Source organism: Giraffa tippelskirchi, chromosome 11 (genome assembly GCF_054371585.1).
Source record: "Giraffa tippelskirchi isolate mGirTip1 chromosome 11, T2T-mGirTip1v1.2.pri, whole genome shotgun sequence".
Lineage (NCBI taxonomy): Eukaryota > Metazoa > Chordata > Mammalia > Artiodactyla > Giraffidae > Giraffa > Giraffa tippelskirchi.
In genome coordinates, this window is record NC_137285.1 from 52,009,985 (window position 1) to 52,034,177 (window position 24,193).

General features: G+C 38.9%; 1 protein-coding gene and 1 pseudogene across 1 annotated transcript in view; both read left to right on the top strand.

The window, feature by feature from the left end:
* The window catches only part of IL15 (interleukin 15), a 318,782-nt gene that overhangs the window by 52,296 nt on the left and 242,293 nt on the right, over positions 1–24,193 (top strand). The window contains exon 8 of the mRNA XM_081543549.1: positions 7,361–7,467. The gene's annotated coding sequence lies outside the window, so the exon portion shown is untranslated. The remainder of the gene's footprint in view (positions 1–7,360; positions 7,468–24,193) is intronic.
* LOC145525212 (cytochrome c oxidase assembly protein COX19 pseudogene) lies at positions 3,789–4,066 on the top strand (annotated as a pseudogene).

A 24,193-nucleotide genomic window follows, 5' to 3' on the forward strand; every position in this document is an offset into this window, starting at 1 on the left:
GTGAGATCCCTAAGGAAGGCCACTGCTACCTGTGAGACAGAAAAGAAGTGGCAGAACAGACCCAATGAAGCTGCTCTGTCTCCACAAGGGACAGACTAAATACTGGGGTCCTAAGTGGTTCAGAGAGTGAGAGGTCTTGAAAGAAATAATTTAATTTCTATTCCTCTGCTTAGACCTTTTTAGAGTAGGATGTTTTAAACATTCATACACAGAAACCTCAATTAAATACAGTCCAGGAACCTGGAAGAGGGAGCTGTCATGCTCTGGAACCATAACAGAACCCAACAGGGAGAAGAAAGAATCCTCTTCTTTCCTGGCAAGGACTCAGCCAGTGAAAAGCCATGGACTCTGCTTACTGCAACCCTCCCAACTTCCTTTCCCCCTGTATATGAGTTCGCTTTCCCTAGCTGTTCAGTAACTTTCATGTGAGTCTTCTTGGTCACCGATTCCAAAGAGCAATTTTCTGCTAATCTTGAATAAACCCATCTTTGCTAGAAAAATACCTGGCAATCTATTTGTTTCAGGTCAACAGATATTATCATCTGTCACTTTGATTGAGGATACATAGAGAAATGAGGGTAGAGGTTTTGGAGTCAATTGGTCCTATTGCTTATAGTGAGCCTGGGGTCATTAAGCCCAGGGCTGGCATCCTTAGAAGGGCTTTGGACGTCCAATCCATCAACATGCTGCTCTTCTGTCATGAGGGGTGGCCTTGAGAATCAGTTCCTTTTCATCCTAGACTTAACGTTTCTGCAAAGGCATCAAACACATTCTCTCTCTTTTTGGAACCTTTTCAAAGACCATGGATGGCTATCATCAAGACTCACACACCACCTGAACCCTCTGAATGAACTGTCTATGTATTTTTATATGGAATGGGGAAGGGGGTCTGTTCACTGGGTGTGCCTGCTCAGAGTTAATGTTAAATTTTTCAGTTGTGTCAATTACATTTCCTAATGCAGTTCTTGGTTAGAAAGCTTATCTGGCATTTCAGGTATGCTGAAAAACCGGGTAGGGAATCAGTCAGTTCAGTCGCTCAGTCGTGTCTGACTTTTTGCGACCCCATGAAACACAGCATGCCAGGCCTCGCTGTCTATCACCAACTCCCTGAGTCCATCCAAACCCATGTCCATCTAGTCGATTATGCCATCCAGCAATCTCATCCTCTGTCATCCCCTTCTCCTCCTGCCCTCAATCATTCCCAGCATCAGGGTCTTTTCCAATGAGTCAGCTCTTCACATCAGGTGGCCAAAGTATTGGAGTTTCAGCATCAACATCAGTCCTTCCAATGAACACCCAGGACTGACCTCCTTTAGGATTGACTGGTTGGATCTCCTTTCAGTCCAAGGGACTCTCAAGAGTCTTCTCGAACACCACAGTTCAAAAGCATCAATTCTTCATTGCTCAGCTTTCTTTATAGTCCAACTCTCACATCCATACATGACTACTGGAAAAATCATAGCCTTCGTTAGAAGGACCTTTGTTGGCAAAGTAATGTCTCTGCTTTTTAATATGCTATCTAGGTTGGTCATAACTTTCCTTCCAAGGAGTAAGCGTCTTTTAATTTCATGGCTGCAATCACCATCTGCAGTGATTTTGGAGCCCAGAAAAATAAAGTCAGCCACTGTTTCCACTATTTCCCCATCTATCTACCATGAAGTGATGGGACCAGATGCCATGATCTTAGTTTTCTGAATGTTGAGCTTTAAGCCAACTTTTTCACTCTCCTCTTTCACTTTCATCAAGAGGCTCTTTAGTTCTTCTTCACTATCTGCCATAAGGGTGGTGTCATCTACATATCTGAGGTTATTGATATTTCTCCTGGCAATCTTGATTCCAGCTTGTGCTTCATCCAGCTCAGCATTTCTCATGATGTACTCTGCATATAAGTTAAATTAGCAGGGTGACAATATACAGCCTTGACATACTCCTTTTCCTATTTGGAACCAGTCTTTTGTTCCACGTCCAGTTCTAACTGTTGCTTCCTGACCTGCATACAGGTTTCTCAAGAGACAGGTCAGGTGGTCTGGTATTCCCATCTCTTTCAGGATTTTCCACAGTTCATTGTGATCCACACAGTCAAAGGCTTTGGCATAGTCAATAAAGCAGAAATAGATGTTTCTCTGGTACTCTCTTGCTTTTCCGATGCTCCATCAGATGTTGGCAATTTGATCTCTGGTTCCTCTGCCTTTTCTAAAACCAGCTTGAACATCTGGAAGTTCATGGTTCACATATTGCTGAAGCCTGGCTTGGAGAATTTTGAGCATAACTTTACTAGCACGTGAGATAAGTGCAATTGTGCGGTAGTTTGAGCATTCGTTGGCATTGCTTTTCTTTGGGATTGGAATGAAAACTGAGCTTTTCCAGTCCTATGGCCACTGCTGAGTTTTCCAAATTTGCTGACATATTGAGTGCAGCACTTTCACAGTGTCATCTTTCAGGATTTGAAATAGCTCAACTGGAATTTCATCAGCTCCACCAGCTTTGTTTGCAGTGATGCTTCCTAAGGCCCACTTGACTTCACATTCCAGGCTGTCTGGCTCTAGGTGAGTGATCACACCATCGTGATTATCTGGGTTGTGAAGATCTTTTTTGTACAATTCTTCTGGGTATTCTTGCTACCTCTTCTTAATATCTTCTGCTTCTGTTAGATCCCTACCATTTCTGTCCTTTAGCGAGCCCATCTTTGCATGAAATGTTCCCTTGGTATCTCTAATTTGCTTGAAAAGATCTCTAGTCTTTCCCATTCTATTGTTTTTCTCTATTTCTTTGCACTGATCACTGAGGAAGGCTTTCTTATCTCTCCTTGCTATTCTTTGGAACTCTGCATTCAAATGGGTATATCTTTTCTTTTCTCCTTTGCTTTTCACTTCCCATCTTTTCACCGCTATTTGTTAGGCCTCCTCAGACAGCCATTTGCTTTTTTGCATTTCTTTTCCATGGGGATGGTCTTGATCCCTGTCTCCTGTACAGTGTCATGAACCTCTGTCCATAGTTCGTCAGGCACTCTGTCTATCAGATCTAGTCCCTTAAATCTATTTGTCACTTGCACTGTATTATCATAAGGGATTTGATTTGGGTCATACTTGAATGGTCTAGTGGTTTTCTCCACTTTCTTCAATTTAAGACTGAATTTGGCAATAAGGAGTTCATGATCTGATCCACAGTCAGCTCCTAGTCTTGTTTTTGCTGACTGTTTAGAGTTTCTCCATCTTTGGCTGCAAAGAATAGAACCAATAGAATCAATCTGATTTACAATATTGTAAAGTAATTAGCCCCCAACTAAAATAAATAAATTTATAAAAAAAAAAAAAAAAGAAAAAGAAATAATGTGAATTAAGACAACTACAAATTCCCGGTCTCTGATCACAGCTTGATTTTCAAAGTTGTCAGTCAATCTTTCCATGTGTTTCTGTTTCCATTCACCATATTATCGTTGTCAACTCACATTCAGACTAAGACCCCTGACTACCCTCTATCCTCAACTATTCTAATTTCATCTCCTACTCACAGAAAAATTAGAGGTAGTCAGGGAACTCATCATCACTGTTTTGATCTTCTCTCGTCTCCCTCCTCCATTCTAACATCTCAGTGGGCAAATATTCCTATACAGTATACCGCTGTTCTGGTCCTCACTTGTACCTCCTGCCTCCAACTTTCTCAGAGATCGCATTCCACCATTTATCTCTTCTCTCAGCAGTCTCTCAACACATCCCTGATGGTCTTTAGCCAACACACTCAGTCTCTCCTATTTAGAAATAAATTCTTGGACTCCAGGCATGGCTCTCATGTCAATGGCCATGAACTTTGGATCCAGGAGCTTCCAGCCATGGCCCCTAGATAAGGGCCACTTCCTGCTTGATCACTTTGGTGAATGTAAAATCTTCAGAGAGAAATTCATGAAGTGTCTCCGGGAAAACAATTTTGAAACTGCTTTGCACAGAAATGAATCAAAAGATTATTTAAGTGCAGGATAAAAAGGCAGTTGATGGCATAAGAATCCTGGGGAAAACTGGGATTTGGACATTTGATAGATGGAAAGTCAGTGATGGAAACTGAACTGTGATGGGAAGAAGCTTGCAGGGCTGTGTGGGGTCATCTGGACAACCTGCTGCTCAGCAGCATGCTTGTAGGTACCATGGCTCAGGAAGGGACTTTGGGGGTACCTGTGAGAAGCCATTCTAAGTCAAGACAGACACTCCTTCCTGATAGATACACCTTGTGGCTGGGAAATGGCTCATCTAATGAAGTTTTCAAAAGGATTCTGAATGACAATTGTTCCTTTAGATTCCCATTTTCCCCCAGGAGTGTTAAGGTTTATCTTCAGGTTTTCGTGTATGAGACCCCTTCAGGGAGGGGAGGTGCTGGGTGACATTTGCCCAGTGAGTGTACACTGTGGGTTCCGGGAAGATGCTGAGTTTGCATCACAGCATCTGTGTGTCTTTTCGGTGTTAAAGTGAATAAATGTTCATGAGTTGCAGTCTGTTACGTGGACAGAAATTGTCAGGAAAATGTTCCCTAGCAAATGGTTTCCTCTTTGTACTCATAAATATGTTCCATTAAAAAAAATAAAAAAAAATTCCTGACTTTCCAGAAGACATTGCAGATGATCAGTAGGCATATGAAAAGGTGCTCAACATTGCTAATTATCAGGCAGATACCTGAAATCAAAACCATGTGTGTACACCTATGGCTGATTCATGTTGATGTTTTGCTGAAAACAACAAAATTCTGTAAAGCAATTATCCTTCAATTAAAAAATAAATAAATTAAAAAAACCCACAGTGAGATTCCACTTCACATCTGTCAGAATGTGTGTGTGTCTGTGTGTGTTAGTTGCTCAGTCGTGTCCAACTCTTTGTGACCCCATGGACTGTAGCTCTCCAGGCTCTTCTGTCCATGGAATTCTCCAGGCAAGAATACAGGGTGGGTTGCCATTCCTTTCTCCAGGGGATCTTCCTAACCAAGGGATCAAACCCGGGTCTCCTGCACTGCAGGCAGATTCTTTACCCTCTGAGCCACTAGGGAAATCCTGTGTCAGAATGGTTATCATCAGAAAGACAAGAGATGTGGAGGAAGGGCAATCCAAGTGAACTGTTGACGGTTTTGTAAACTGGTACAGCCACTGTGGAAGGCAGTATGGAGGTTCCTCAAAAATTTAAAAATAGAACTACCATAGGATCCAGCAATTCCACTCCTGAGTATATGTCAGGGGAAAATGAAAACATTTAAGTAGAAAAGATATATGCACTCAATGTTCATAGCAGTGCTATTTATAATAGCCAATATATGGATGCAACCTAAGTGTTCATCAATAGATGAATGGATAGAGATGAGGAGGTATGCATATATACAGTGGAATACTATTCAGCCATAAACAGAATGAAGTAATACCATTTGCAACAACATGGATGGACCTGGAAGGTATTATGCTTGGTGAAATGAGCCAGACAGAGAAAGACAAATACTCTATGTTATCACTTATGTGTGGGATCTAAGAAATGGATGCATATGAGCAAACAAAAACAGACTCACAGATATAAAGAACAAACTAGAATTTTGTGTATAGAGGGCACTGTGGTGTTGGAGAACACTCTTGAGAGTCCCTTGGACAGCAAGGAGACCAAACCAGTGAATCCTAAAGGAAATCAGTCTTGAATATTCATTGGAAGGACTGATGCTAAAGCTGAAGCTCCAATACTTTGGCCATCTGATGAGAAGAACTGACTCATTTGAAAAGACCCTGATGCTGGGAAAGATTGAAGGCAGGAGGAGAAGGGGATGGCAGAGGATGAGATGGTTGGATGGGATCACTGACTCAATGGGCATGAGTTTGAGCAAGCTCCAGGAGTTGGTGATGGACAGGGAGGCCTGGAGTCCTGCAGTTCATGGGGTTGCAGAGTTGGACATGACTGAGTGACTGAACTGAAATGAACTGATAGAGGAAAGGGAAAAGGAGCAAAACAGGTGTGAGAGTTAAGAGGTACAAACTACTGTATATAAAATAAAGAAGCTACAAGGCTATATTGTACAGCACAGAGAACATGCTCAATGTTTTGTAACTTTAAATGGGGTATATTTTATAAAAAACATTGAATCACCATTTTGTAAACCTGAAACCAATATAATTTTGTAAATCAAGTATATTTAAAAAAATTACATTGTATGGGTTTTCCACACCTTGAGGGACATCTTGGTCACTTCCTGTTTTGGGCAGTTATTAATAAAGCTGCATAAATGTCTGAAAAATATTTCTAACTCTTTATCATCCTCTAACTATATCTATGTCTTTACTTTCTCAATCCAGTTTTTGGAAGAGTAACTTTAACTCAATCTCTGTTTCATGATCCTACTTTCATTTCTTTGTTTCTGTAAGTCTCCCTTTTTCAATATCCCATTAAATCTGCTCTTGGGAATGATTGCTTAGTTGCTAAACTTAAATGGACACCTTCTTAATCTTTTCTTCTGGACTTTGCAGTACTTGATACTGTTGATGACTTTCTTAAAATCTCTCCCCTTTCATTTCCAGAGTTCCATTTCTCCCACCTCTCTAGGCATTGTTGTTAATAAACTTCATCAGCTCTTATCTATCCATTCTTTATCTGTTGTTCTGTTTTCTTTGATTCAATTCTTGACCACATTCTTCTCTCATTCTGTACTTTTTTCCCTGGGGAATCTCACCAACTATTTGGGTTCTGGACCTAGTCCCAGAGTCTTCCCCCTACACCATCAAGGAACTCTGACACTATCTACTGGGAGTTAGCATCAGATGCCACAAGTGAAGGGCTTCAGTCCCCCACTCCCACTTCCAGCATCAGTTGCAAATGCACATAATCACTTCTACTTCTTACCAACCAATTACAAATTGGGAGTTCCAACGATCCCTTTTGTTTTATTACTGTATTTTTAATTTTTCTTATTAGCATACAATGGATTTTTTAGGTTTAAAAAGTAGTTGGGGGATTTTTATTAATCTTATATGCATTATACTTGCTTTTCCATTTTTTTTAAACTTTAAACAATGTATTTGTTTATTTTTAAATTTTTATTGGAGTACAGTTGATTCACAATGTTGTATTAGTTTCAGGGGTACAGCAAAGTGACTCAGTTGTACATATACACATATCCACTCCTTTTTAGATTCTTTTCCCATATAGACCATTACAGGGTATTGAGTAGAGTCCCTCTGCTGTACAGTAGGTCTTTTGTAGTTACCCATTTTATATGTAGAAGTTCATATATGTCAATTCCTCCTCATTTATCTCTTCCCCCAATTCATCCTTGGTAACCATAAGTTTGTTTTCTATGTCTGTGATCCTGTTTCTTTTTGTAAATAAGTTCATTTGTATCATTGTTTTAGATTCCACCTATGAGTGATACCGTATGATGTTTGTCTTTCTCTGTGTGACTGACTTCACACAGTATGACAATCTCCACAACTTCCTCTTTGGACTTCAGATGCCAGTGGTAAGTCCACGTTGTTTCTGTACTTCTGACAAAATGGCTATAAGTCAGAGAACCTTCCTTTTATTAATTGCTAGAGTGGCTCACAGAACTCAGGGAAACATTTTACTTAGTAGATGACTGGTTGTCTCAGGAACAGCCAGATGGGACAGATGTATTCGGCAAGGCAGAGGGAAAGGGCATGGGACTTCTCGGCTCTCTTTGAGGGCGTTATTCTCCCTCAGTCTCCATGTGCTTACCAACCTGGAAGCTCTCCAAACCCTATCCTCTTGGCTTTTTATGGAGTCATTCAGATGGTAAAGAGCCTACCTGCAATGTGGGAGACCTGGGTTTGATCCCTGGGTCGAGAAGATGCTTGGGAGAAGGGAATGGTTACCTACCCTGGTGTTCTTAACTGGAGAATTTCATGGCCAGAGGAGCCTGGTGGGCTACAGTCCGTGGGGTCTCATAAAGTTGGACCCAACTGAGCATGCACACTTACATAGATATAATTGTTTTAATCATTGGTCATTGGCGACTGATCCAAATTCCAGTCCCTTTACTCTACCCTTTCCAACCTTCTAATCACATTTTTGATTCTCCTAACAACCATCCCCCAACCTCAGCAGCATGGCTAAAGTCACATCATTAACATAACACGAGACACATTTATCACTCAACACTTGGAAAATTCTAAGGGTTTTAGGAGCTCTGTGGCAGAAAGGGGGATGGAGACAAAATGTGTTATTTTTTATTAGAAATCCAATATCGCAGCAACTCAGAACAGTACAACTAATATGAATTAGTTGATTCCAGACCTCTTTCTTAGGCTTCCATGTACCCAAATACCCAAATGCCTCTTAGACATCTCCCTGTGATGCTGCACAGGTAACACAACTAAATCCGGACAAAACTGAACTTATGCTTTCCATCAAATCCACTTCAGAATGTATTTACTCTGTTAGTAGGATGGACATCAGCAAGATACTCAGGTCAGAAACCTAGGATCATCCTTGAATCATTTCTCTACCTTTTTGTTTTTCTCACCTTACCTGCAAATCACATGCAGCCCGCCCTTAAGTCCTATTAGTTACAGACCTTATATAACTCTAGTAGTGATCCTCATCTCCATCTTCCCTACCTTTGTCTTGCTTTAGAATTAAATCATTTCTCAGTTGAAACAGTGAAAAATTCTTTTTATTAGTCTTTTGTCTATTACCACTTAAGTAATCTTCCTATAATGTAAATCTGATTAGATCGTCTCCCTGGTAATAGTTTTCCATTGCCTCCCATAACCTTCAGGATAAAATCCAAGTCTTGATCTGGCCTTTGCTTGTCTCTGCTGCCTGGTCTCTTACTGTTTCCTAATACACACAGTGTTCTAGCTTTGCTGAACTATGTCTAGGTACTTCTTCCAAAGATTTTCTTAAAGTTAGTGCCTTTTGCATATACTTCTGTATCATCCTAGAATGCCCTGCATGAGCTTCTTTACCTGACCAAATCCTTAAAAGCGCAACTTAAATATCTCTACTAAGAATTCTTCCTCAATCCACCCACTCTGGGATAAAACTTATCTTCATCTGCTTCCGAGTGCCCTCATGCCTGTATATGGCAGAGCACTCACCATACTTCATTCTAAGTATTTCTGTATCGATCTGCTTCACTAAACTGTTATCTTCTTCTTTACTATATTTCTAATATCAGAAACAGTGCCTGGTCTATTACAGTTGTTAAAATCAGATTCACCACATGAATGAATAATAAATAAAATGAAATATGAATCTAGAAAATGAATCTAGAGGGCATTATGCTAAGTGAAATAAGTCAGACAAAGTGAAACATGAATCTAGAAGGTGAATCTAGAGGGCACTGCGATGAGTGAAGTAAGTCAAAGACAGATAAGCATGATGTCACATGTAGAATGTAACAAAACAAAACAAACAAAACAAAAACAGACTCATGATTACAGAGAACAGACGAGTGACAGCCAGAAGGAAGGTGAGCAGGTGAGATCGGTGAAGGGAGTTAAGAGGGTGCCAATCTCTAGTTATGTAATAAATGTCACAGGGATGTAATATACCAGGGGTAGATTTTACTTGCTGTTTAGTCTCTCAGTCATGTCCAACTCTTTTGTGACCCCATGGACTGAAGCCCGCCAGGTTCTTCTATCCATAGGATTTCCCAGGCAAGAATACTGGAGTGGTTTGCCATTTTCTTCTCCAGGGGATCTTCCCGACCCAGGGATCGAACTTAGGTCTCCTTTGTGGCAGAATTCTTTACTACTGAGCCACCTGGGAAGCCCCCAAGGATGTAATATATAGCATAAGGAATGCTGTCGATAATATTATAATAACTTTGTATGGGGACAGATAATTATTAGATTTTTCATAGTGATCATTGCATAATGTATGCAAATGTCAAAGCACTAGCGCATGTGAAGCTAACACAGTATTGTATGCCAACCATATTTCAATGAAAAAGAAATTAAAACATATAACAAAAAGAAATATAGAAGACTGAGTTGAAATTTAATAATGGATTTGCAATTTTTAATCATTTCTTAAAAACAGTCTGGTTATGGAATGTTTTTGCTGTATAGTTAAATAGGAGTCTCAACTGTGAAGATTAAAACTCAGAATTGTAATTTCTTAGGGAGAGTGGGATTTGTTTTAAATAGGGTATATTTTAATGAAGGCAGATTTTAAAAATCTTATAGATTCTTATGCCCCTGGATGGCCATGAGGTTAAAACAGGTCATCCTGAGAGATTGTGGTTTGGAAAATCATCAATGTATAAAAAACTACAAAAGCAGCATTTCATAATGAAATCTATATTTCTTTTCTACCTTCTTGGGCCTGGATAAAATAAAGTTTTAGACTCAGTTTTTTTTTTTTTTTTAATTTGGATCATGGAAAGTATAAAACAGCTAAAATATTTTATTAGGTTTACAGTTTTGTTCTGAGTACTTGAAGGCTTATTAAGTTACAAGTTTTAAGATACTGGGACTCTCACCTTTGTGGATGCTTGATTATCTTGAAAACTTCTTACCCTGGCACAGTCAGTTTTCCTGTTTCAAAGTAAACTGTTATCCTTACAATGAACTTACACTATTTTCTGTATATGAGTCAATAATGACCACAGGATAGTACCAATAAGTCTATGAGGTAAAAACTATTAATATACTTAATACAGGAAGACTCATGTTTCAACAGAAAGAGTTAGTATAATTGTTGTTCAGTCGCTATGGACTTCAGCACGACAGGCTTCTCTGTCTTTCACTGTCTCCTGGGGTTTGCTCAAACTCATGTCCATTGAGTCAGTGATGCCATCAACCATCTCATCCTCTGTCACCTCCTTCTCCTCCTGCCCTCAATCTTTCCCAGCATTAGGTAGCCAAATGGAGAAGGCAATGGCACCCCACTCCAGTACTCTTGCCTGGGAAACCCCATGGACGGAGGAGCCTGGTAGGCTGCAGCCCATGGGGTCGCGAAGAGTCGGACACGACTGAACGACTTCACTTTCACTTTTCACTTTCATGCACTGGAGGAGGAAATGGCAACCCACTCCAGTATTCTTGCCTGGAGAATCCCAGGGACAGAGGAGCCTGGTGGGCTGCCGTCTGTGGGGTCGCACAGAGTCGGACACGACTGGCGCGACTTAGCAGCAGCAGCAGCAGCAGGTAGCCAAAGTATTGGATTCTGCTTATTGTGTTTATTTTTTTCTTATTTTGCTAGTTTGGTTGTAAAGTGAGATTATTTTTTGAGACCTGATATCTCTCATGTGAGTATTTAACACTCTAAATGTTTTTTCAGAGCATTGTTTTAGCTGTATCCCACAAATTGTGACGTATTTTATTTTCACTTTTATTCACTTCAAAAGCTTTCTAACTCTTTTGAGGTTTCTGCTTTTATACATTAGTTATTTAAGATGTGTTTTAAAATTTCAAGATATGTGGGGCATTTTATAAACATCTATTTTTGATATTTAGTTTAATTGTCATCATTCAGAAAACATATTTTGTATCATTTCAACTTTTCCAAATTTGTTAAGGTTTTAGTTTTTGTTGTTTGCTTTTTCTGTAGTGCCAGAATGTAATTAATGTTGTTGAGTATCCAATTGCAATAGAAACCAAGGTGAATTGTGCTGTCATTGGATGGAATTCTATAATTATCAAATAGGTCAAGTTGATTGAGAGAGTTGTTCAGGTGTTTTTTATCCTTGCTGACTTTGGGTCTGCTTGTTCTAACAATTATATAGAGCATTAATGTCTCAAACTGGGCTTCCCAGGTGGCACTAGTGGTAAAAAACCTGCTTGCACATGCAGAAGACCTGAGGGACTGGGGTTTGATCCCTGCATTGGGAAGATCCCCTGGAGGAGGGCATGGCAACCCACTCCATTATTCTTGCCTGGAGAATCCCATGGACAGAGGAGCCTAGTGGGCTATAGTCCATGGGGGTCTCAAAGAGTTGGGTACAACCGAAGTGACTTAGCTGAAATTCTTTAATTGTACTACGCTTGATCTTAGCCAAGAGACTAAAAAGCAATTCCAGCTATAATTGTGGGTTTTTGTTTTTTCTTTTACCATGTTGGTCAGTTTTTACTTCATGCATTTAGGAGCTCTATTGTTTTGTGCATACATGTATAAAATTGTATTGTCTCAAGATGAGTTGACAATTTTATCGTTATGGTATCTCTCTTTATTCCTTTATTCTTGGTAAATGTCTTTGCTCTGAAGTGAATGTGGTCTGATATTAATACATGAATTAGTTTGTATGATATCTATTTTTTCTATATTTTAGCCTCTAAATATAATTACAGTTATACTTTTTGTAGTCAAAGTATAATTGGATCTTATATTTTTTTATCTAATCTGATAATGTCTGTCTTTTAAATGGTATGTTTCTACCTTTTACATCTTGTGTAATTATTGCTAAATTCAAATTTAGGGTTAACATTTACTATTTGTGTTCTGTGTTCCTGCATTGTTTTATGTTTCTTTGTTCTCCCTCTCTTGCATTCTCTTGGCTTATTTGAATATTTTCTGTATTCTATCTTCTTTAACCTTTTAGATTTCTGGCTAAATATCCTATTTATTGAGTTGCTTTATGGTTTATATTAATCACATCTAACATTTCGCAGTCGAGTAAGAATAACATTTCACCACTTATAGTAAAATGTAGAATTTAAAAAAATCATTTAGGTTCTTTATCCCTGCCTACTTATGTTGTATTTATATACATTGCAATATTTGAACATTAAAAAGCCCAACCAGTGTTATGGATTTTGTTTTTAACACTCATACATATTTAAAATATTAGGAGGATAAAAACATATATTTACTCAGATATTTTCCATGCCTTGTTGCTCTTCTTTCATTCCCAAAGTTCCATGTTTCTCTGTGGCATCACTTTCCTTCAACTTGCAGACGATCCTTTAGCCTTTCTTTAGAGCAGGCCTGCTGGCCGTTAATCCTCTTGGTTTCTTTTATCTTCAATCTTTTTTTTTTTTTTTTGCTTTCTGTTATTCTTTTGACTATTGAGCCCATCCAGTAAAACTTTATTTCAGATATTGTGGTTTTTGTTCTCTTAGATTTCTGTTTGCTATTTTCATTTGTATTTCTCTGAAGAAAGCCTCTATCTCCCCATTCATTTCAATAGTATTTACCATTCCCACAGTGAGCTTGGTTGTCATAGCTGTTGTAGCGCTCGTGCGGTCATTCTAACACATTGTATTCATTATCTTGGTGTTGGCGTCTGTTAAATTTCTTTTCCCTGGAGAGTTGGTCATGGTTTCATGGTTCTTTGAATGACAGATGATTTTAGATTGTACCCTGGGCATTTTGGATACTATGTTGTGAGATCTTGGTTGGCTAACATTCTCTGGAGACTGTTGATCTTTCACATTAGGAGGCAACCAGACCCTTTAGGTTCTGATCTCAAGTTCTTTCTCTTTGTTTGTGGACCATGGTCTCAACGTGTGTGCTGTTTTCAAGCCTTTTGTTATATTGTTTGAGTCTGTCCCATGCCGAGTGCTCAGAGCTTAGTCTGGAACTCAGGAAATGTTTCATAGAGCTGTTTAGCTGTCCAAGTTCCTGTTACACTGTTCTTGGTCTGGTCTGCACAGGCATCTGTCAAGCATTAGTCTAGGACTCCGAGTGTGCCTTATGTTGCAGTTCAGTTTTCAGATCTTTTGCTCTGCTCTTTTGGATCTCTTCTGCACGTGCACAGATTGACTAGCGAGACCTGAATTGCCTTTGACTCATTCATCAGAATTTTTTCAATTCCACAAGTTCCCCCCACATTCTCCAATTCACAGGGGTCCTTTTTCTTGATCTTCCTGCCCAACTACGTAGGTTTTCTCATGGAGTTTTAGGTTCTTCTGTTGTTGCTGCTGCTACATTGCAACTCTATGACTAGGGTTGGCCTCTGTAAAATACCGGAAAGAAAACAGATTTGAAGAAGAAAAGAAAAAAAAAATAGGCACTGTCTTATTTTCCCTACATATTGGCTCCACAGGTGTCCCGTTCCCCAAACTTCCGACCAGCAAAAGCAGAGTTTTTCAGGAGCCTTTTGGTGTCTGTGTCCATTGTACAGTTTTAAGACTTTTGAACCATTCACTGTAAGAGAGAAAGTAAAAGGAAAGTGATCAGAACACTTATTACTGTGCTTTTCTTTCTTCAGACTTTTACTTCCATCTCCAAGCTGTCTGTTGTTCTTTGCGTCTTAAGAGTCCTTCATAGTTGCTGTTTGTATTCTAAAATGTTTACCTGTATTCTTTGGGTGAGAGAGGTTTTAAAAGGCTCATTCCACCATTGTTAACATAGAAGCTAACGTTTTTGAGATTCTTTCATCGTGTCGCATGTAACAGTCTGCTTGCTTTTGTTCGTTGTTGTATAGTCCTACCTTGTATGAATACACTACTGTTTGTTTAGCCCTTCATGTCTTGATGGACATTAGGGTTGTTTCCAGTTTGGGACTGTTAGTAATAAAGTTTGTCTTAATCCTGATCATAGGGGAAAACATTCAGTTTTTCACCTGTAGGTATGATGTTAGCTCTGATTTTTTCACAGATGCCCTTTTTCAGCTTGAGGAAGCTCCCCTTCTATTTCTAGATTATTGAGAGTTTTTATTATGAATGAGTATTAGATTTACCAAGTATTTTCTGCATCCATTGAGATGACCATGTGTTTTTTTCCCCCCTTTAATTCTATGAATATGGTATATGACATCAGTGGCTTTTCAGATGCCAACCTTACATACACAGAATAAAATACATTTCATGCCTACTTGTGAAAAGCAAGGATTGCACAAAGCCCTGAATACAAGGTGGCCGGAATCAGGGAGGCCTCAGGGCAGGGTCACTTCTGTCCTGTTCACACTGGTATCCCAGGAACCTTGTAGTGTACCCCACATGAAGGTGGTAGTGGTAAATGAATAGAAGCCCCACATGCATGGCAATTTATGTTAGTTATCTTGCTGTCTGTTTGGTTTGACAAGATATTAGAACTTGTTCAAAGTCTTCTAAGATAAGTCTGACCTCACCTGTTTCCTCCAAGCAATGGCTTTATGTATCTTTTTGGGTTCTATGTTTTTAATCTGGCTAGTCAGCCCCTAGATGAATAAGACATTGAGTGTACGTTTTGCTCAAATAAGTTGTATAGTTTAGTTGTAAGAGATAGACTGCATCAATTGTTATTTCCTGTAAGTATTGAGATCAAATAATTACTACTCTGTCTGTTGTTGTTGTTTAGTCGCTAAATCATGTCTGACTCTTTAGTGACTTCATAAACTATGGCCTTCCAGGCTCCTCTGTCCATGCAATTTCTCAGACAAGAACACTGGAGTGGGTTGCCATTTCCTTCTCCAGGGAAATCTTCTCAGATTAGGGATCAAACCTGCATCTCTTACACTGCAGGTGGATTCTTTACTGCCGAGCTGGCCGGGAAGCCCACTCTGGCTATTACAATCATTAAATTTTACTATTTTCAATTTAGAACAACATTTAAAGAACAGATGTACCATGGAGCATCTATCTATTAATTCACTTAAACTTTATTAAGCACTTGGATTCCAGGCATTGTGGTAGCTTTGGGGAAAGGTTGAGAATTATACAAATCCTGCCCATTTGGAGAGGACGCTTCTTCATTCTTCCCCATCAGAATAAGTCAGTATGGACAATCTCAGATTTTTTTTTTCCCATGAAAAACATGCTGTAACAGTTATAGCATGGAGAAACAGATCAGAAATGTGATCCCTGTGGGAAGCTCATAAGTAGGAAAAAAAGCACAAAGGGAAAGAGTTACACATAACCATTTCTAGCTGCCAGCTCAGTAATCAGAAAAATCATTCCATCTTCCTTTGGAATAGTAAGTGATAAGGAAGACAAAGGCCAATGATGTTATTTAATGGAGGTTTTCTCTACATGGAAGAAAACATCAGAAGTGGAAAAGAATGAAGAGGCATTCTCTCCAAACAGGCAGGATCATCCTATTTATCATACTATTTTAATATTTAGTGGTATGCTCCCATCTGAAGTTTTTCTGTTAGTTTCTCTATTTCTAACTATTTTTGTTGATAACAGCCATCCCTTTCTTCTGTTGCATATTTACCATTACCCCAGTTTTCACAAAACCAACTACTTCTTTTTAAGACTTAGTAAGGAAAATCTCTTGTGTATTTCTTCAAGTTTCCCAACTCTGCTCTCTCTTTCTCCAAGTGACAGAAGACAAAAGAAATTGGTGAACTTAAATAATGTTTTTTGTTCATAAAGATTTTCTGATGCTCTGAAGGAAACAGGTTCTCTAATGTATGGTGGTGATGGTTGTTTAGTCACTAAGTCGTGTCAGACTCTTGCGACCTCGTGAACTGCAGCCTGCCGGGCTCCCCTGTTGATGGAATTTCCCAGGCCAGCATATTTGAGTGGGTTGCTATTTCCTTCTCCAGTAGATCTTCCCAACCCAGGGAACAAACCTGGGTCTCTTGCATTGCTGGCAGTCACCTTCATTAAGGTGTATTCTTTACTGACTGAGCCACCAGAGAAGCCATATCTCATGTATATGTCCTTTATTCTCTTTACTTGACTTAATACTTTACTTATGTAAGGTGCTTTAGAATCATTCTTTGGTTAATTAGGCTGGGCATTAATTTGTTGAGTGAGGGGAGGTCTCCAGGTTTTAGAGCCTCAAAGCCACATAATTTTGAGATAAACTTGAAGGAAGGTTATGTGTTCCATCTGCCTTTGTGGTATATCAGTGATAAAGCGCCCCAGTCACTGTGTTCTGGCCCCTTGATGGTTTTGAGTGTAATATAACTTTGCCTCTGGGAGATTCCGAAAATAAAAATGTCACATCTTTTTGATGTCATTGGTATCACATCAGTAAGCTGATTGATGTTGAAAATTCGTACAACAGTTTAATTACCATTACTAAGCATGACTATTAACTCTGTGATTTATGCAGAAATTAGTCTCATTATAGAATGTTTTGGCAGAAATTTGACATTTGAACCTTATAAAAACAAAAGATGCACTATTTTTTTTAAAAATTAGAGCTAACTCTGTTTTATCACTTCTAAAATTTAAATAATTTGGAGAAAAGAATCAATTGTATTGTTCAAACTCAGTTAAACAAAATTTCAATCTGCAACATTATTTTATAATCAAATTTCAAATAATATTTCTGTTCTATATTTTAAAAGAAATCTGAACTCCAGTTCTGATTCAATTGATTTTAGCAGGCACATTTATAAGAAAAAGAATGTGAAACTAATTTATTTCTTCCTGTGCAGGGAGGACAGAAAACTGATAGGGGAAGACAGTTGACCTGAAGATTACAGGGTAAAAGATCAGAAAGAAGAAGTAAGTGGCAAAGAAAACAAAACAAAATGGAGAGGAAAATTATGCCAACTCATATTTTGCAATTTTCCTTCCATCTGTCTCTTTATCTCCAAAATCGTTGTTTTCTGTCCAAGCTCAGTTGCTTACTGCTTCTATCTGGGTTTATTTATTTTTTAATATTTTTTTGCTGCACCTCATGGCCTGCCTGCAGAGGTCTTAGTTCCCTGACCAGGGACTGAACCTGTGCCCCCTGCAGTGGAAACACAGAGTCTTAACCACTAGTCCACCAGGGAAGTCCCATAACTTCTATCTGGGACCACAAGAAATCAATGTTTTATCTATCTCCAATCCTTTCTGCAAATCCCAATATGTGTGTAATCCCAATATCTAATATGTGTAATCCCAGTATGACAAACTCCCAGTAACTACTTTTTGCCTGTAAAATAAACTCAAATCCGATCTGACCAGTTCTGTCCAACTTTCTCTCGCACAATCCCAAATGTTAAACTGTTTCTCCAGCCATGCCCGTGCCCCCCCGTCTTTATATACACTATTATACACATTTCAAAATTCCCAGCTTCCTTCACATGGATTGATTGCCCAAATTTGTGCCATCTTGATTTCCCTCCTGTCTGAGAAATTTTGTCATGCAAATATAAATCATCTTACATTGGGATTCATTTGTTGTTATTTTTTGTTTTATTTTACCCACTTGAGTGGAAGGTATCATGTGTTACATTTCTTGTCGTTGTACTTAGCATAGCGTAAGCTCTCTATCCAAGACTCCGAGTCTTGGATAGAGAACTAGACTTAGCTCTGGTGTGTCATTGTGGCTGCTTAGAAGCCTTCCCAAGATGTCTAGCAAAGCAGGAGGACTAGAAAGCATGAGCTCCTGGGGCCTTGTCTTCAAGGTATAATTAATCCTGAGATCAGAGTTCTATGAACCTGGGAAAATTAGCAGATGGGGACTTCAAGAGACAGCATCTCAGTCTTCATTTGTTCTAGGCTAGACCTTCCTTAATTGTTTTTGGAATAAGTCGGTAGAAATAAAGAACAAAGAAATAAAGAAAAGAAGAAAATGGAAGGAAGGAAGATAATAATTTGTATTTTGTGGGGTTGACTAAGGAAACTTTGAGAGTGCCCTGGAACTTGTTTCTTTTTACTGGAATTTTTTAGACATGTCTACAATGAATTCGAACTATATACCTAGTAAGGAACTCTAGTCAAGGATGCACCACTCCTGCTTGAAAATCTCAAAATCTCATTACGAAGATCATCCTGATGCTTATATTAAGCCTGTGAGAAGATGAATTAATTACTATATTAATTTACATCCTGCCTTAAAGCATTTAAGGTATTTTTAAAATATGTATTAAATATAAGAAAGCTTTTTCAAAGCTGAAAGGAAGCCCTGGAGTCTATGCTGACCATTAGAGAAGACCCCTATCTCTGCGGCCTGCACCTCCATTAGCACCCCCACCATGCAGTTTGGGGGAGGTATGGATTCAGCAGAAGGAGCAGAAAATCAAAAGAGTGGCAGCTGTGCTCCCATGTAGGGCTATTTCAAGGCCTCCATGGGTGGTGAGGTCTGGCTTATGAGGTATGCCACCTCTGGCCTACAGTCTTCTGTAGTGGAATGTTTGGTGGCAGTGGAACTATCAGAATAATGAAAGCTGTGTGTTGTTTTCTTACAAATAGGTCAGTAATATGTTTCATAGCCTGGTTAACATATGATATTAAATGCTGATGTCAAGTGTGTCTGTATGTTGCCCACAGATTATCTTAGACAAGAGGCAAGCCATTTTACCTTTTCCTTCATTTTTTTAATTGAAATATAGTTGATTTAAAATACTGTGTTAGTTTCAAGTGTACAGCAAAGTGACTAATATATATATATATATATATATATTTTTTTTTTTTATATACTTCAAACTAACACAATATAGGGCTTCCCTGGTAGCTCAGCTGGTGAAGAATCTGCCTGCAATGCAGGAGACCCCAGTTCTATTCCTGGGTCAGGAAGATCCCCTGGAGAAGGGATAGGCTACCCACTCTAGTATTCTTGGGCTTCCCTAGTGGCTTAGACTGTAAAGAATCCTTCTGCAGTGCAGGAGACCTGGGTTAGATCCCTGGGTTGGGAAGATCCCCTGGAGGAGGGCATGGCAACCCACTCCAGTAGTCTTGCCTGGAGAATCCCCATGGACAGAGGAGCCTGGCGGGCTACAGTCCATGGGGTCGCAGAGTCAGACATGACTAAGCAACTAAGCACAGCATGTATATATATATATACATTTTCAGGTTCTTTTCCATTATGGTTTATTATAAGATTTTGATTGAGTATAGGACCTTGTTGTGTACCTATTTTATATATAGAAGTGTGTATCAGTTAATCCCAAACTCCTAATTTATCCTCTCCCTTTCTTCCCCTTTGGTAACTAGGAGTTTGCTTTCTGTAAGACACAAATCATTTTAGAGCTCAATTTATCTCCAAGATCTTGATTGGATCTTATGGAGAACCAAGACATGGGGGGTTAGGCACTGATGAGGAAAAGCTGGCAGTGAATGTAAAAAGAACATTTATAAATGAAAGGGAGAGAATGATAAAGCAGCCATTTTCAAAGAGGAAATTATAGAAATGCAATGAAGATATTAGGCACCCTTAAATTTGTAGGATAATTTCTTTTTCTGTTAGGTTCCATAAGAGGTTACAGTCAGGTTTCATGACATTAGTAGGTAACCAGACATTCCTGCCTTTGAAGCTCCATATTTTTGTTATAGTTGCGTTAATTCCAGTTTTAAATAAATCAACCTACAGAGTAAAATGTATTAGAGAAATGTTCATGATATAACCTTCCCCTCCAAAATATTTACAATGTTAAATATTAAATATTTCCATGTTCTGTTATTGGAATTGGTATTTTCTCATTAAGATTTTTCTGCCACAGAATGGAAACTCCCTCTGGATATTCGAGATCAGCAAAGAGGATGCTTATGTTTTCATTTTTACTTAATTCTTGTCTCCATATGGAGTGGCAAGGACACTTAAAAGATTTCAAAGACAGAAGTAAGAAAATCAAAATATTGGTAACTTCTGTAAAGCTGTGAATAAAGAGCACTCACTCTACATTATGGGGTAGAAAAATAATTCATTTTAATTTTAAAACGCAAGTTTGAAGCTTGGAGAAGTTCAAGATTCAGAAATGAAAGGACAGCTTCCCCTTTTCATTATTTAAAAATGTGTGAAGAAGTGAATCCTAGAGAATTAAAAAGAAAAGCAAAATTATCATAAACTTCAGAAATAAGGAAGGTGAAACAAAAACTGCAGGCGAAACCTGCAAGGGAATAATGGAACTGAGAAGGCAGACTGCCACCTGGAAGTCAATGTTCCTCTATTCAAAACTGCTGAAATCAGAGAGTTGCAAACAGAAATAGGATATCGTTTGGGGAAGATGGTCCAATATGGGACTCGAGCAACCTAAAGGTGGTTATTTGAACTGTGATCAAAAGTCATCTGAAACAATAGCTATATGTCAAAAGTATTGTAATCTCCATTTCGTAAAGAAACCAACGATATTGATTAGTGAAGTAAGAGCATTGTTTTTCTTTCTTGGTTATATCTAACACACCCACATTGTCACCTGCTGCCAATTTATGGGTTGGTCACACGTGGTCAGTGAGAGCACTGAGGCTCCAAGACACAACTTCATTCTTGTACAGGAAGAGAACGGACCCATTGAGTTAGCCTAGCTGCCTTGATGATCCACCTCACAAGTTAGAAGTCCTGTGGGCAGCGGCCATGTATATTCACCTTTTTCTCTCTCTCCCTCTTCTGACTCTAGCTCAGCACTCGGTACAGAGTAAATAATTGTGCAATATCTGTTTGAAAGTGTGAAAGAAAGTTGGGAGGATCACAGAGAAAACTCTGATCAGGTTTTGTAGAGGAGGAACATAACTGGTTGGCTGTTTACAATTTGTGCACCATCTCATGGTTAGTCCTAGAAGCTTTAGTGAAGAACGCACTTCATTTCTGAAAGGAAAGAGTGGTAGCTTTGGTCACAATAAACAGGAGACCTCTCACTGTTGTGTGGTGCACTTATTCAACATTCACATGCCTCTAGGAACTTTAATAGGAAATAGAGTAGGTATTAGCATGAAAAGGCTTATAACTGAAGCAAAGGAGAGCCTTTACTTCATGTTAACATTTGCTGGTGATCTTTCTTGCAGTATCTCCTACCAAGGGGAAGTACTGCTGAGTGAATACTGAGAAACCAAATAAAAGATGTGCTTTGCTATTTATTAGATTTGCTATAAATTAGCTTTATTGAAAATCAGTTCCAAATGCAAAAACTTTATTAGAGTATCTCTTCAACTTGCCTAGACTTAGATTTGACATCCATGTGTATTAATTTATATTTGTTAATTATTAGAACTTAATGAAATTCTTCTGAAATCATATTAGAACTTCTCAGTTTGAATTACGGCATTTTCAGTCTTGCTTTATTTTTTAATTTCTCTTTATTAAACAAAAAGTTAACTAATCCTTCAAATAATTTCTATCTCTGGGTATGTACTCACTACTAGTAAATGTTATTTTTCTCTAGAAAACATGTCCATGTTTATATATATGTATGTTATGATAATTATAAACCATATTAAATATAGGTGAATAGGCATAGACATGGAAGCCATCATCTATGCCTACAAAGCATGTATGTGTTTGCATTTATGCACACTGTGTTCCATTCTCTGTCCTGTGTTGTTTAATATAAGTAACTCTTTGCAAAAACCTTTTGTGTATATATGGTTATCTCCATTTTATAGATGTAGAAGGTAAGCTAAGAGAAGTTAAATAAGTTGCTTGTGATCACACATCTAAGTTGTGAAAGGACCTCTTATTTAAAAAATGAGCGGAATGGGGGCTGGGAGGGAGGCCCAAGAGGGAGGGGATATATGTATACATATAGCTGATTCACCTCGTTGTACAGTAGAAACTAATACAACATTGTAAAGCAACTATACCCCAATAAAATAAATAAAAACAGAAAAAGTCTTTCTGTTTCACCAGGCCATATTCCTTTCACCAAGCCAAACAATGTACGTGAGGACTGAAAAGAAGCACACAGTGAAATAAAATTATGAATTCTCTAGAAAGCAGGGCCTGATAACCAACAATGAATTCCCTTCAAACATGTGACTTTCAGCTTCCTATGCGCCACTGTAGATTTTCTGCTCTTCCTATTTATTTGCCCTTCTCCCTAGTGATCTTCATTATCCTCTTCCTGTCTCCATGGGGTCATTAGAGGAGCCGGCATAGACAAGGCAAGAGAATAACAGGATCTAAGGGTAATTAGGTCCTCATCCATGAAAGACGAGTTCAGAGAGAAATAGGCCTGATGAAAATAAATATCACACATGATGGGCAAAGCTTAGCAGCTGTTATTATGGCAGAAGGGAGGAGACTGGAGTGGAAATGTCAAGTTGAAGAATTCTATTTCTGCGTATATTCACACATAGCAAATGATTTACATCTTTGTCTTTATTGGATAGGCCACTGAGGAAAGAGAGATTGGTTGTGCTCTATCAGTTCTGTTGCCAGTTCAGATTAGATGTAATCACACACAGGAAGATACAGCTCCTTCAAGGTCTATAACTCCTTGTCAGGAACATGCTGATTTTTAATATGTTTTCTTGGAAGTGAATTTATTATGGTTGAAAAAACGAGAGAAATTGAATGACATCCTGTTAGAGTCAAGGTGGAAGGACCCTATCAAAGAATCTGAAAGTTGAAGGATGAAGTTGAACTGGACATTATGAGACCAGAAATGATGGTGTGCTATAGTCTGCAAGAGTGTCAATGAATAATCTTCTACACGTAGGTGGGAGGGAGCGTGGCATGATGGCTCAGAGGTCCCTGCAGTCATGCTTTCAGCTACACTCTGCCCACCGCATTGGGAGACCAGGGCGATGCTGCTTAACCTTGCTGGCTGCAATTGCCACATTTAACATGGGATTAATCATAATTATTGTGATAATCCAGTGAGCTAATTTATGTTAAGTCTTAGAACAATACCAGGTATATAATAAATGCTCAATAGATATTAGCCATTTCCATGAAGATTAAGAGAAAGTAATACGGACAAAAACAGGCCCTGGTCATACCCTGAGAAATGAGCAGGCAGGGAAGCCTTTCTCTAGAGCTGCTGAATTTGCACAATCTTGTTTTATTTTTACCCCTTCAAGGTCACTGCATAAATTGAAAACGGACGGATCTAAACAGTTGATGGCTCAGTATATTAAGCTGATTGGTTCTTCAGAATATGTTTAGTGGTTTATTTGGATGTTCTCAACAGGGTGTTCTAAAGAGGGAAGTAAAATCCACATTGTTTACTTGTTAGCTCCACACCAGAGGCCTGCGATCATCATTTGTAAATAACATCACAACATCCTTGCCACCTCTCCATCATGTCTTTTTTAAAAAAATTAATTATATTTTTGGGGTGTACTGTGTCTTTGCTCTGCTATACAAGGGCATTCTCTAGTTGCAGCGAGCAAGGGGGCTACTCTCCCTTGTGGTGCGAAGGCTGCTCCTTGCAGTGGCTTCTCTTGTTTTGGAGCACAGGCTATAGTCATGCAGGCTTCAGTAGTAGAGGCCCTAGAGTGCGTGGCTCAGTAGTTATGGTGGGTGCATGGGCTTAGTTGCTCTGCAGCATGTGGAATCTTCCCGGACCAGGGATCAAACATGTGTCCCCTGCATTGGAAGGCAGATTTCTTATCCATGGCACCACCAGGGAAGTCCCTCCATCATGTCTTAAGGTAAATCTCTTCAATCATGAATTTTTCTTCTACACTGTGTGTACCAGAGCCTTATACTCAAAGGAATCTTAGTAGAAGCTTCAGAACTAAGTTTGTGGAGCT